At 47.1% G+C, this 14,907-nt stretch overlaps 1 pseudogene; it reads right to left on the bottom strand.

The window, feature by feature from the left end:
- LOC135524866 (protein jagged-1b-like) overlaps window positions 1-14,907 on the bottom strand; it is a 125,554-nt pseudogene that overhangs the window by 22,822 nt on the left and 87,825 nt on the right.

Below are 14,907 nucleotides of genomic sequence, written 5' to 3'. Positions count from 1 at the left end.
CTGCTAGGTGGTTGCTATGTTACCATACCCAGTCTGCTCGGTGGTTGCTATGTTACCATACCCAGTCTGCTAGGTGGTTGCTATGTTACCATACCCAGTCTGCTAGGTGGTTGATATGTAACCATATCCGGTCTGCTAGGTGGTTGCTAAGTTACCATATCCGGTCTGCTAGGTGGTTGATATGTTACCATACCCAGTCTGAATGGTTGCTATGTTACCATACCCAGTCTGCTAGGTGGTTGATATGTTACCATACCCAGTCTGCTTGGTGGTTGCTACACAGTCCCCAGGACATTCACAGTTAGGCAACACTGCCTTCTCTTCTTGTGCACCAGAATGGAATAGTCTAGAATCCCTGCTTCATCTAGTTATGTTAGTGCTACTGAATGGAATAGTCTAGAATCCCTGCTTCATCTAGTTATGTTAATGCTACTGAATGGAATAGTCTACAATCCCTGCTTCATCTAGATATGTTAGTGCTACTGAATGGAATAGTCTAGAATCCCTGCTTCATCTAGATGTGTTAGTGACCCTGAATGGAATAGTCTAGAATCCCTGCTTCATCTAGATATGTTAGTGACCCTGAATGGAATAGTCTAGAATCCCTGCTTCATCTAGATGTGTTAGTGACCCTGAATGGAATAGTCTAGAATCCCTGCTTCATCTAGATGTGTTAGTGACCCTGAATGGAATAGTCTAGAATCCCTGCTTCATCTAGATGTGTTAGTGACCCTGAATGGAATAGTCTAGAATCCCTGCTTCATCTAGATATGTTAGTGCCACTGAATGGAATAGTCTAGAATCCCTGCTTCATCTAGATATGTTAGTGCCACTGAATGGAATAGTCTAGAATCCCTGCTTCATCTAGATATGTTAGTGCCACTGAATGGAATAGTCTAGAATCCCTGCTTCATCTAGATGTGTTAGTGCCACTGAATGGAATAGTCTAGAATCCCTGCTTCATCTAGATGTGTTAGTCACCCTGAATGGAATAGTCTAGAATCCCTGCTTCATCTAGATGTGTTAGTCACCCTGAATGGAATAGTCTAGAATCCCTGCTTCATCTAGATGTGTTAGTCACCCTGAATGGATTTAAGGTATTGATGGGAGACTGTTACAGAGGATTGTAAAATGCTTTTTTTTAGTCTGGATCATGTTGTATTGTAATTGTTGTGTGCTTTAATTCTGTATTGTATTGATTGCAAGCTGGTCCTGGGGCTCTGTTCCCAAACACACACCCCAGGACAGCAACACAATTAGACCAAACCAAATCATGAGAAAACAAAAAGATAATTACTTGACACATTGGAAAGAATGAACAAAATAACAGAGCAAACTAGAATGCTTTTTGGCCCTACACAGAGAGTACACAGCGGCAGAATACCTGACCACTGTGACTGATCCAAACTTAAGGAGAGCTTTGACTATGTACAGACTCAGTGAGCATAGCCTTGCTATTGAGAAAGGCCGCCGTAGACAGACATGGCTCTCAAGAGGAGACAGGCTATGTGCTCACTGCCCACAAAATGAGGTGGAAACTGAGCTGCACTTCCTAACCTCCTGTCCAATGTATGACCATATTAGAGACACACATTTCCCTCAGATTACACAGATCCACAAAGAATTTGAAAACAAACTCCCATATCTACTGGGTGAAATACCACAGTGTACCATCACAGCAGCAAGATTTGTGACCTGTTGACACCAGAAAAGGTCAACCAGTGAAGAACAAACACCATTGTAAATACAACCCATATTTATGCTTATTTATTTTCCCTTGTGTACTTTAACTATTTGCACATCATTACAACACTGAAAATAGACATATGACATTTGTAATGTCTTTATTATTTTTGAAACTTCTGTATGTGTAATGTTTACTATTCATTTGTTTATTATCTACTTCACTTGCTTTGGCAAAGTTAACATATGTTTCCCATGTCAATAAATTGAAATTGATAGAGAGAAAACAGAGAGTATGAAAACAGCGAGAGAGAAAACACAGAGACTGTGTGTGGTGTGTACCGGTTTGTGTGTGTGTGTGTGTGGTGTGTACCGGTTTGGCTGTGTGTGTGTGTGTGGTGTGTGTGTGTGGTGTGTACTGGTTTGGCTGTGTGTGTGTACCGGTTTGACTGTGTGTGTGTGTGTGGTGTGTACCGGTTTGGCTGTGTGTGTGTGTGTGTGTGGTGTGTACCGGTTTGGCTGTGTGTGTGTGGTGTGTACCGGTTTGGCTGTGTGTGTGTGTGTGTGGTGTGTACCGGTTTGGCTGTGTGTGTGTGTGTGTGGTGTGTACCGGTTTGGCTGTGTGTGTGTGTGTGGTGTGTACCGGTTTGGCTGTGTGTGTGTGTGGTGTGTACCGGTTTGGCTCTGTGTGTGTGTGTGTGGTGTGTACCGGTTTGGCTCTGTGTGTGTGTGTGGTGTGTACCGGTTTGGCTCTGTGTGTGTGTGTGGTGTGTACCGGTTTGGCTCTGTGTGTGTGTGTGGTGTGTACCGGTTTGGCTGTGTGTGTGTGTGTGTGGTGTGTACCGGTTTGGCTGTGTGTGTGTGTGTGTGGTGTGTACCGGTTTGGCTGTGTGTGTGTGTGTGTGGTGTGTACCGGTTTGGCTGTGTGTGTGTGTGTGTGGTGTGTACCGGTTTGGCTGTGTGTGTGTGTGTGGTGTGTACCGGTTTGGCTGTGTGTGTGTGTGTGTGGTGTGTACCGGTTTGGCTGTGTGTGTGTGTGTGTGGTGTGTACCGGTTTGGCTGTGTGTGTGTGTGTGTGGTGTGTACCGGTTTGGTGTGTGTGTGTGTGTGTGTGTGGTGTGTACCGGTTTGGCTGTGTGTGTGTGTGTGTGTGGTGTGTACCGGTTTGGCTGTGTGTGTGTGTGTACCAGTTTGGCTGTGTGTGTACCGGTTTGGCTGTGTGTGTACCGGTTTGGCTGTGTGTGTACCGGTTTGGCTGTGTGTGTGGTGTGTACCGGTTTGGCTGTGTGTGTGGTGTGTACCGGTTTGGCTGTGTGTGTGTGTGTGTGTGTGTGTGTGGTGTGTACCGGTTTGGCTGTGTGTGTGTGTGTGTGTGGTGTGTACCGGTTTGGCTGTGTGTGTGTGTGTACCAGTTTGGCTGTGTGTGTACCAGTTTGGCTGTGTGTGTACCGGTTTGGCTGTGTGTGTACCGGTTTGGCTGTGTGTGTGGTGTGTACCGGTTTGGCTGTGTGTGTGGTGTGTACCGGTTTGTGTGTGTGTGTGTGTGTGTGGTGTGTACCGGTTTGGCTGTGTGTGTGTGTGTGGTGTGTACCGGTTTGGCTGTGTGTGTGTGTGTGTACCGGTTTGGCTGTGTGTGTACCGGTTTGGCTGTGTGTGTACCGGTTTGGCTGTGTGTGTGGTGTGTACCGGTTTGGCTGTGTGTGTGGTGTGTACCGGTTTGGCTGTGTGTGTGTGTGTGTGTGTGGTGTGTACCGGTTTGGCTGTGTGTGTGTGTGTGTGTGTGGTGTGTACCGGTTTGGCTGTGTGTGTGTGTGTGGTGTGTACCGGTTTGGCTGTGTGTGTGTGTGTGGTGTGTACCGGTTTGGCTGTGTGTGTGTGGGGTGTGCGACCGGTTTGGCTGTGTGTGTGTGTGTGTGGGGGTGTGTACCGGTTTGGCTGTGTGTGTGTGTGTGTGGGGTGTGTACCGGTTTGGCTGTGTGTGTGTGTGGTGTGTACCGAGTTTGGCTGTGTGTGTGTGTGTGTGTGGTGTGACGGTTTGGCTGTGTGTGTGTGTGTGTGTGTGGTGTGTACCGGTTTGGCTGTGTGTGTGTGTGTGGTGTGTACCGGTTTGGCTGTGTGTGTGGTGTGTACCGGTTTGACTGTGTGTGTGTGTGTGTGGTGTGTACCGGTTTGGCTGTGTGTGTGGTGTGTACCGGTTTGGCTGTGTGTGTGGTGTGTACCGGTTTGGCTGTGTGTGTGGTGTGTACCGGTTTGGCTGTGTGTGTGGTGTGTACCGGTTTGGCTGTGTGTGTGGTGTGTACCGGTTTGGCTGTGTGTGTGGTGTGTACCGGTTTGGCTGTGTGTGTGGTGTGTACCGGTTTGGCTGTGTGTGTGGTGTGTACCGGTTTGGCTGTGTGTGTGGTGTGTACCGGTTTGGCTGTGTGTGTGTGTGTGGGCGAGTGAGCACCGGTTTGGCTGTGTGTGTGTGTGTGGGCGAGTGAGCATATGTGTTGCAGGGGGTTCATACCGGTGTAGCTAGTGCTCGCCGTCCGCTGCACTCTGACCTCAGCAATGGCGGTGATGATGCTGTTGTTGCCATGGCGTTTAGACACCAAATCGATGATCCTCTCTGTTATCTCCTTTATAGGGGATCTGTCCATCAACTGGTCCACTGTGTACTGAAGAGAGGAGAGAGAGCGAGGAGAGAGAGCGAGGAGAGAGAGCGAGGAGAGAGAGCGAGGAGAGAGAGCGAGGAGAGAGAGCGAGGAGAGAGAGAGAGAGTGAGGAGAGAGAGAGAGAGGAGAGCGAGAGAGCGGAGAGAGCGGGAGAGAGAGAGCGGAGAGAGAGAGAGCGGAGGAGAGAGCGGAGAGAGAGAGAGAGAGAGAGAGAGAGAGCGAGAGGAGAGCGAGGGAGAGAGAGGAGAGAGAGAGAGGAGAGAGAGGGAGAGAGAGCGGGAGAGGAGAGAGAGGAGGGAGAGAGAGAGCGGAGAGAGAGAGAGGGAGGAGAGAGAGAGAGAGCGAGAGAGAGAGAGACGAGAGAGAGAGAGAGAGGAGGAGGGAGAGAGAGAGAGAGAGCGGAGAGAGAGAGAGAGAGAGAGCGAGGAGAGAGAGAGAGACGGAGAGAGAGAGAGAGAGAGAGAGAGCGAGAGAGAGAGCGGAGAGAGAGAGGGTGAGGGAGAGAGAGAGAGCGGAGAGGAGAGAGAGAGAGAGAGAGCGGAGAGAGAGAGAGCGGAGAGAGGAGCGGAGAGAGAGCGGAGAGAGAGAGGAGAGAGAGAGAGAGAGGAGAGAGAGCGAGGAGAGAGAGAGCGAGGAGGCGAGAGAGAGAGGAGAGAGACAGAGAGCGCGAGAGAGAGAGAGAGAGACAGAGAGCGAGAGAGCGAAGAGAGAGAGAAGAGCAGAGAGAGAGGAGAGCGAGGTGAGAGAGAGAGAGAGCGAGGAGAGAGAGAGGAGAGCGAGGCGAGAGAGGGGAGAGCGAGCGTGAGAGAGCGGAGAGAGAGCGGAGACGAGAGAGAGAGAGAGAGAGAGAGAGCAGAGAGACAGAGCAGAGAGAGAGAGCAGAGAGACAGAGCGGAGAGAGAGAGCAGAGAGAGAGCGGAGAGAGAGAGAGCAGAGAGAGAGAGCGGAGAGAGAGAGCGGACAGAGAGAGAGGAGAGAGAGAGAGAGAGAGAGGAGAGAGAGAGAGAGCGGAGAGAGAGAGAGAGCGGAGAGAGACAGAGACAAAGAGACGGAGAGAGAGAGAGACAGAGAGAGAGAAAGACAAAGAGACAGAGAGAGAGACAGAGAGACAGAGAGAGAGAGTGAGGAGAGAGAGAGAGAGAGAGAGAGAGAGAAAGACAAAGAGACAGAGAGAGAGACAGAGAGAGAGTGAGGAGAGAGAGAGAGAGAAAGACAAAGAGACAGAGAGAGAGACAGAGAGAGAGGTGTAAGTGTTGTGTATCCTATCTCCTTTATACAGTAGGTGATCTGTCTCGCCGCTGTTCCTGGAAAGAAGAATCAAATATGTAACAAAATGTGTCTTCTGCTTCATCAAAGCCTCGTTAGTCCTTCTCATGTCGAGTCAATGTGATGACAATTGCAAGGATGGCTACATGTGACTAGGTTTATCCCAACCCCTATGAAAAACCGACCACAGTTGTTGGGAGAGATGGAGCTGAGAAAACACAAGAGGGGTTAGGTATTGTATGTTGAAATCGTCTTGATACATAATGCCTGCGTCAGATTACTAGAGTAGTTTTGATGCTTTTTTCTGTCCTTGGCTGCAGTCTAACAGAGCAATTTCTGAAACAAAATTCCTTGGTTTCTCAGAAATCCAGGTTGAAGGAATTCTGGAATCATAACGACATTTTTCAACCAGGAATTCTAGGGGAGGGACAATAGAACTTGGGGAAAGTTGGCAGCATTTGTACCCCGAGTTGGAGAAGTCTTGCTACACAACATCTTCATCAGAAATAGAACTAGTTTAGTGTTATAGTTGTTTATCTTTTCAGCTTTGAACACAATACTCCACGACACCATGTAGCTCAATATAGCTGAACAGAGCTCGATAGAGCTGAACAGAGCTCCACAGAGCTGAACAGAGCTCCACAGAGCTGAACAGAGCTCCACATAGCTGAACAAGGCTCCACAGAGCTGAACAGAGCTCCACAGAGCTGAACAGAGCTCCACAGAGCTGGACAGAGCTCCACAGAGCTGAACAGAGCTCCACACAGCTGAACAGAGCTCCACACAGCTGAACAGAGCTCCACAGAGCTGAACAGAGCTCCACAGAGCTGGACAGAGCTGGACAGAGCTCCACAGAGCTGAACAGAGCTCCACAGAGCTGGACAGAGCTCCACAGAGCTCCACAGAGCTGAACAGAGCTGGACAGAGCTGGACAGAGCTCCACAGAGCTGAACAGAGCTCCACAGAGCTGGACAGAGCTCCACAGAGCTGAACAGAGCTGGGCAGAGCTGAACAGAGCTCCACAGAGCTGAACAGAGCTGAACAGAGCTGGACAGAGCTCCACAGAGCTGAACAGAGCTCCACAGAGCTGCACAGAGCTCCACATAGCTGAACAGAGCTCCACATAGCTGAACAGAGCTCCACAGAGCTGGACAGAGCTCTACAGAGCTGGACAGAGCTCCACAGAGCTGGACAGAGCTCCACATAGCTGAACAGAGCTCCACATTACTCCACAGAGCTGGACAGAGCTCCACAGAGCTGCACAGAGCTCCACATAGCTGAACAGAGCTCCACATAGCTGAACAGAGCTCCACAGAGCTGGACAGAGCTCTACAGAGCTGGACAGAGCTCCACAGAGCTGGACAGAGCTCCACAGAGCTCCACATAGCTGAACAGAGCTCCACAGAGCTCCACAGAGCTGGACAGAGCTCCACAGAGCTCCACATTACTCCACAGAGCTTAACAGAGCTCCACATAGCTGAACAGAGCTCCACAGAGCTGGACAGAGCTCTACAGAGCTGGACAGAGCTCCACAGAGCTGGACAGAGCTCCACAGAGCTGGACAGAGCTCCACAGAGCTGGACAGAGCTCTACAGAGCTGGACAGAGCTCCACAGAGCTGGACAGAGCTCCACAGAGCTGGACAGAGATCCACAGAGCTGGACAGAGATCCACAGAGATGGACAGAGATCCACAGAGATGGACAGAGATCCACAGAGCTCCACATGACTGCCCTAGATCAGCACAAAAACATCCTGTGAAGTTCTGCACTAGCTTTGAATAACGCAATATGCAACTTTTCAGGGAAGTCAGGAACCAATATACTCAGTCAGTTAGGAAAGCTAAGGCAAGCTTTTTCAAACAGAGATTTTCATCCTGCAGCACTAATTCCAAAAAGTTCTGGGACACTGTAAAGTCCATGGAGAATAAGAGCACCTCCTCCCAGCTGCCCACAGCTCTGAGGCTCGGAAACACTGTTACCAGCGATAAATCTACGATCATCGAGAATTTCAATAAACAATTTCTCTACGGCTGGAAACACTTTCCACCTGGCCAACAGCTCTGGACCCCCCACAGCAACTGGCCCTATCCCCCCCTTCTCCATCACCAAAATATAGATAGCTAATGTCCTGAAAGAGCTGCAGAATCTGGATCCCTATAAATCAGCTGGCTAGACAATCTGGACCCTCTCTTCCTAAAATTATCCGCCGCCATTGTTGCAACCCCTATTACTAGTCTGTTAAACCTCTCTTACGTATCGTCTGAGATTCCTAAAGATTGGAAAGCTGCCACGGTCATCCCCCTCTTCAAAGGGAAAGACAACCTATACCCATACTGCTACAGACCTATATCTATCCTACCTTGCCTTTCCAAGGTCTTCGAAAGCCAAGTTAACAAACAGATCACCGACCATTTTGAATCCCACCGTACCTTCTCTGCTATGCAATCTGGTTTCAGAGCTGGTCATGGGTGCACCTCAGCCACGCTCAAGGTCCTAAACAATATCATAACCGCCATCGATAAGAGACATTACTGTGCAGCTGTATTCATCGACCTGGCCAAGGCTTTCGACTGTCAATCACCAACTACTTCTCTGATAGAGTTCAGTGTGTCAGATCGGAGGGCCTGTTGTCCAGACCTCTGGCAGTCTCTATGGGAGTGCCACAGGGTTCAATTCTCGGACCGACTCTCTTCTCTGTATACATCAATGATGTTGCTCTTGCTGCTGGTGATTCTCTGATCCACCTCACGCAGACGACACCATTCTGTATACATCTGGCCCTTCTTTGGACACTGTGTTAACAAACCTCCAGACAAGCTTCAATACCATACAACACTCCTTCCGTGGCCTTCAACTGCTCTTAAACGTTAGTAAAACTAAATGCTGTCGTTTGTGTCACACTGCTGTGCTTTATCTTGGCCAGGTCGCAATTGTAAATGAGAACTTGTTCTCAACTGGCCATCTGGTTAAATAAAGGTGATCTGCTCTACCTGATTAAATAAAGGTGATCTGGTCTACCTGGTTAAATAAAGGTGATCTGATCTACCTGGTTAAATAAAGTTGATCTGGTCTACCTGGTTAAATAAAGGTGATCTGGTCTACCTGGTTAAATAAAGGTGATCTGGTCTACCTGGTTAAATAAAGGTGATCTTGCCTACCTGGTTAAATAAAGGTGATCTGGTCTACCTGGTTAAATAAAGGTGATCTGGTCTACCTGGTTAAATAAAGGTGATCTGGTCTACCTGGTTAAATAAAGGTGATCTGGTCTACCTGGTTAAATAAAGGTGATCTGGTCTACCTGGTTAAATAAAGGTGATCTTGCCTACCTGGTTAAATAAAGGTGATCTGGTCTACCTGGTTAAATAAAGGTGATCTGGTCTACCTGGTTAAATAAAGGTGATCTGGTCTACCTGGTTAAATAAAGGTGATCTGGTGTCTACCTGGTTAAATAAAGGTGATCTGCTCTACCTGGTTTAAAATCTGGTCCACCTGGTTAAATAAAGGTGATACCTGTTTAAATAAAGGTGATCTGGCCTACCTGGTTAAATAAAGGTGATCTGGTCCACCTGGTTAAATAAAGGTGAAATAAAAATAAACAACAGAGCACCACTCCTTACCAAAAGTAAGTTCACCAAAACAGCCAGTGTATCTAATGTGTAACTATTACACTATTATACATACATATATATACACACTAGTACACTATTATACATACATATATATACACTATTATACATATATATACACTATTATACATACACATATATACACTATTATACATATATATACACTATTACATACATATATATACACTATTATACATACATACATATACACTATTATACATACATATACACTATTATACATACATATATATACACTATTATACATACATATATACACTATTACACTATTATACATATATATACACTATTACACTATTATACATACATATATACACTATTACACTATTATACATAATATACACTATTATACATACTACACTTTTATACATATATATACACTATTATACATATATATACACTATTATACATACATATATATACACTATTATAAAAATATATATATATATATATTATTTTACACATTTACTATATAGTCCACTATTATACATACATATATATACACTATTATACATATATATACACTATTATACATACATATATATACACTATTATACAAATATATATATGATATATACACTATGGATCTATACATATATATACACTATTATACATACATATATATACACTATTATACATATATATACACTATTATACATACATATATATACACTATTATACATATATGACCTATTATACATACAGTTGTCTCACTATTATACAAATATATACCTCAATACATATCATACACTATTATACATACATATATATACACTATTATACATATATATACACTATTATACAAATATATACACTATTATACATATATATACACTATTATACATACATATAGGGTTACACTATTATACAAATATATACACTATTATACATAAATATATAGGGACACTATTATACATATATATACACTATTATACATACATATATATAGACTATTATACAAATATATACACTATTATACATACATATATATACACTATTATACATACATATATATACACTAGGGTACATACATATATATACACTATTATACATATATATACACTATTATACAAATATATACACTATTATACATATATATACACTATTATACATACATATAGATATATACACTATTATACAAATATATACACTATTATACATAAAGATATATATACACTGGTTAATATATATACACTATTATACATACATATATATACTGGTTACATATATATAACTATTATACATCATATATATACACTATTATACATATAATACACTATTATACATACATATATATACACTATTATTAAATAAAGGTGAATACACTATTATACCTGGTTAAACTATTATACATACAAATATACACGGTATACATATACACTATTGACATACATATTATATACTAGGGTTATATACACTATTATACATACATATATATACACTATTATACAAATATATACACTATTATACATATATATACACTATTATACATACATATATATACACTATTATACATATATATACACTATTATACAAATATATACACTATTATACATATATATACACTATTATACATACATATATATATATACACTATTATACAAATATATACACTATTATACATAAATATATATATACACTATTATACATATATATACACTATTATACATACATATATATACACTATTATACAAATATATACACTATTATACATACATATATATACACTATTATACATACATATATATACACTATTACGCATGTGACACATGAAAAACACACCGCCTTGCCCATGAGAGAGTATACAGAGAGTATAGACTGGGTTTTAGTCAGGAGCTCAGTACTGTAGATGCATTGAGGATAAGGGAGGGTTAAGCCAGCTTTGCATACATTATTTTACATTTTCCTTACAGTCCACTTGAACCCAAACTCCTGACGAACGTACACCCACGTGACAGGACGTGACTTACGATGCTGAGATGGATCTGGTTGCTGGCGGAGGTTGAAGGGTCACAGGTTATGGAAACAGAATACTCAGAGGACACATTCTTGACCACGTACAGTTGTCTCAGCTGCTTACACACTGCCTCAATACTCAGACCCTAGAGAGTGAGAGACAGAGAGGGTTAGAGAAACAGAGAGAGAGAGGGAGAGAGGGACAGAGAGAGAGAGAGGGGGTTAGAGAGGGGGACAGAGAAGGGTTAGAGAGAGGGGGACAGAGAGGGTTGAGAGAGAGAGGGGACAGAGGGTTAGAGAGAGAGAGGGGGACCAGAGGGTTAGAGAGAGAGAGGGACAGAGAGGGTTAGAGAGAGAGAGAGAGGGACAGAGAGGGTTAGAGAGAGAGGGTTATAGAAACAGAGAGAGAGAGAGGGACAGAGAGGGTTAGAGAGAGAGAGGGACAGAGAGGGTTAGAGAGAGAGGGGCAGAGAGGGACAGAGAGGGTTAGAGAGAGAGGGTTAGAGAGAGGGTTAGAGAGAGAGAGGGTTAGAGAGAGAGAGAGGGACAGAGAGACAGAGAGGGAGAGAGAGACAGAGAGAGAGAGAGGGAGAGAGAGACAGAGAGAGAGAGGGGAGGAGAGAGAGGGGGACGGAGAGAGAGAGAGAGACGGTTAGAGAGAGAGAGGGAAAGAGAGAGAGAGACAGAGGGTTATAGAAACAGAGAGAGAGGGAAACAAAAGAGATGGTTAGAGAGAGGGTTAGAGAGAGAGAGAGAGAGGGAAACAAAGAGACGGTTAGAGAGTGAGAGAGAGAGAGAGAGAGAGGGTTAGAGAGGGTTAGAGAGAGAGGGTTAGAGAGAGAGAGGGTTATAGAAACAGAGAGGGAGGGAGACGGAGTGAGACTAACATCAGCACTCTGCCAAAACATCAGAACTCATATACTTGAATCAGTTATAGAACCCATTGCCCTTTATGTTTGTGACGTCCAGGAGAGAGGGGGACCAGAGAATGAGGAGAGAGGGGGACCAGAGAATGAGAAGAGAGGGTTAAAAATTTATAGGACCAGATAATGAGGAGAGAGGGGACCAGAGAATGAGGAGAGAGGGGGACCAGAGGATGAGGAGAGAGGGGGACCAGAGAATGAGAAGAGAGGGGGACCAGAGAATGAGGAGAGAGGGGGACCAGAGAATGAGGAGAGAGGGGGACCAGAGGATGAGGAGAGAGGGGGACCAGAGGATGAGGGAGAGGGGACCAGAGAATGAGGAGAGAGGGGACCAGAGAATGAGGAGAGAGGGGGACCAGAGAATGAGGAGAGAGGGGGACCAGAGGATGAGGAGAGAGGGGGACCAGAGAATGAGGAGAGAGGGGACCAGAGAATGAGAGAGAGGGGGACCAGAGAATGAGGAGAGAGGGGGACCAGAGGATGAGGAGAGAGGGGGACCAGAGGATGAGGAGAGAGGGGGACCAGAGAATGAGGGAGAGGGGGACCAGAGAATGAGGAGAGAGGGGGACCAGAGGATGAGGGAGAGGGGGACCAGAGAATGAGGAGAGAGGGGACCAGAGAATGAGGAGAGCTGAGAGCCGAGGAGAGGCTGGGCTGAGATCACCACCCGGGGCTGGGCTGAGGACCGAACGGGGGGCTGAGAGCCGAACGGCTGGGCTGAGACCGAACGGCTGGGCTGAGGAGCCGAACGGCTGGGCTGAGAGTGTCTGAGCTGCTGAGTAGAAGGGTAGTAGGGAAGAAAAGAGGGAAATTAATCTCTCACCCTGGGCATGGTCTCTTTGGTGGACGTAAGTGACGTTAGCACAGCTGTTGTCGTGGTAACCGGAGCTGGGGGGCATTTGTTGGGCGGAGGGGAGGAGGGTGGCACTCCCCTGACCCAGACATGGTTGGATGAAACACTGCTCCTCCCTGATTGGTACACAGCTCTGACCAGATAGACACCCGACCCCACCTCCTCTGCTACCGTGGCCTTTAACCAGGGGCTAACTCGGCAGGACCTAAGACCACACCACATCTGAAATCAATCAATTAAAGAATCAATTAATACATCACATCGGGGAGGACCTGTAAAACCAAAATATCTAAATGGAGATACAGGAAAGACACATTCAAGACACCAGGGTTAAAAATTTATAGTGACTTTCCCAGGACATTGCCAGGTTTTCCAGGATTCCCAATCCCAGCTCCCTCCTGATAATTCCCCGGAATCCAGGAATCCTCCAACTGGGAACTCGAGGAGGATTTCTGGAAAACCTGGAACTTTTTGGGAAAGGTAGCAGAGTTTTGCAGCCCTCTAAGATACATCTACAGTTGAAGTGGGAAGTTTACATAACACCTGAGGCAAATACATTTAAACTTAGTTTTTCACAATTCCTGACATCCTAATAAAACATCCCTGTTTTAGATCAGTGAGGATCACCACCTTATTTTAGGGGCTGGCGGAGGACCGAGGGAGAGACGGGGTTGCCCTGTTTTAGGTCAGTGAGGATCACCACCTTATTTTAGGGGCGGAGGACCGAGGAGAGACGGGGCTGGCGGAGGACCGAGGGAGAGATGGGGCTAGCGGAGGACCGAGGGAGAGACAGGGCTGGCGGAGGACCGAGGGAGAGACGGGGCTAGCGGAGGACCGAGGGAGAGACGGGGCTGGCGGAGGACCGAGGGAGAGACGGGGCTAGCAGAGGACCGAGGGAGAGACGGGGCTAGCGGAGGACCTAGGGAGAGGCGGGGCTGGCGGAGGACCGAGGAGAGACGGGGCTAGCGGAGGACCGAGGGGTGTTGCCCTGTTTTAGGTCAGTGAGGATCACCACCTTATATTAGGGGCGGAGGACCGAGGAGAGACGGAGCTAGTGGAGGACCGAGGAGAGACTTAGGGCTGGCAGGGGACCGAGGGAGAGACGGGGCTGTCGGAGGACCGAGTGAGGAGACGGGGCTGGCGGAGGACCGAGGGAGAGACGGGGCTAGCAGGGGACCGAGGAGAGACGGGGCTAGCGGAGGACCTCAGGGAGGGCGGAGGACCGGGGCTGGCGGAGGACCGAGGAGAGACGGGGCTAGCGGAGGACCGAGGGAGAGTTGCCCTGTCTTAGGTCAGTGAGGATCACCACCTTATTTTAGGGGCGGAGGACCGAGGGAGAGACGGGGCTAGCGGAGGACCGAGGAGAGACGGGGCTAGCGGAGGACCTAGGGAGAGGCGGGGCTAGCGGAGGACCGAGGGAGAGACGGGGCTAGCGGAGGACCGAGGGAGAGTTGCCCTGTCTTAGGTCAGTGAGGATCACCAGGGGGCGGAGGACCGAGGACCGAGAGACGGGGGGCGGAGGACCGAGGAGAGAGGGCTAGCGGAGGACCGAGGAGAGTTTTAGGTCAGGAGGATCACCACCTAGCGGAGGACCGAGGAGAGGACCGGGGAGCGGAGGACCGAGGAGAGTTTTAGGTCGAGGGGGGCGGAGGACCGAGGAGAGACGGGGCTGGCCAGAGGACCGAGGAGAGAGTTGCCCTGTCTTAGGTCAGTGAGGATCACCACCTTATTTTAGGGGCTGGCGGAGGACTGAGGGAGAGACGGGGCTGGCGGAGGACTGAGGGAGAGTTGCCCTGTCTTAGGTCAGTGAGGATCACCACCTTATTTTAGGGGCTGGCGGAGGACCGAGGAGAGGCGGGGCTGGCGGAGGACTGAGGGAGAGTTGCCCTGTCTTAGGTCAGTGAGGATCACCACCTTATTTTAGGGGC

The sequence above is a fragment of the Oncorhynchus masou genome, chromosome 31 (genome assembly GCF_036934945.1).
Source record: "Oncorhynchus masou masou isolate Uvic2021 chromosome 31, UVic_Omas_1.1, whole genome shotgun sequence".
NCBI lineage: Eukaryota > Metazoa > Chordata > Actinopteri > Salmoniformes > Salmonidae > Oncorhynchus > Oncorhynchus masou.
The sequence above is the reverse complement of the archived record's forward strand: the minus strand, read 5'-3'. Positions and strand labels throughout refer to the sequence as shown.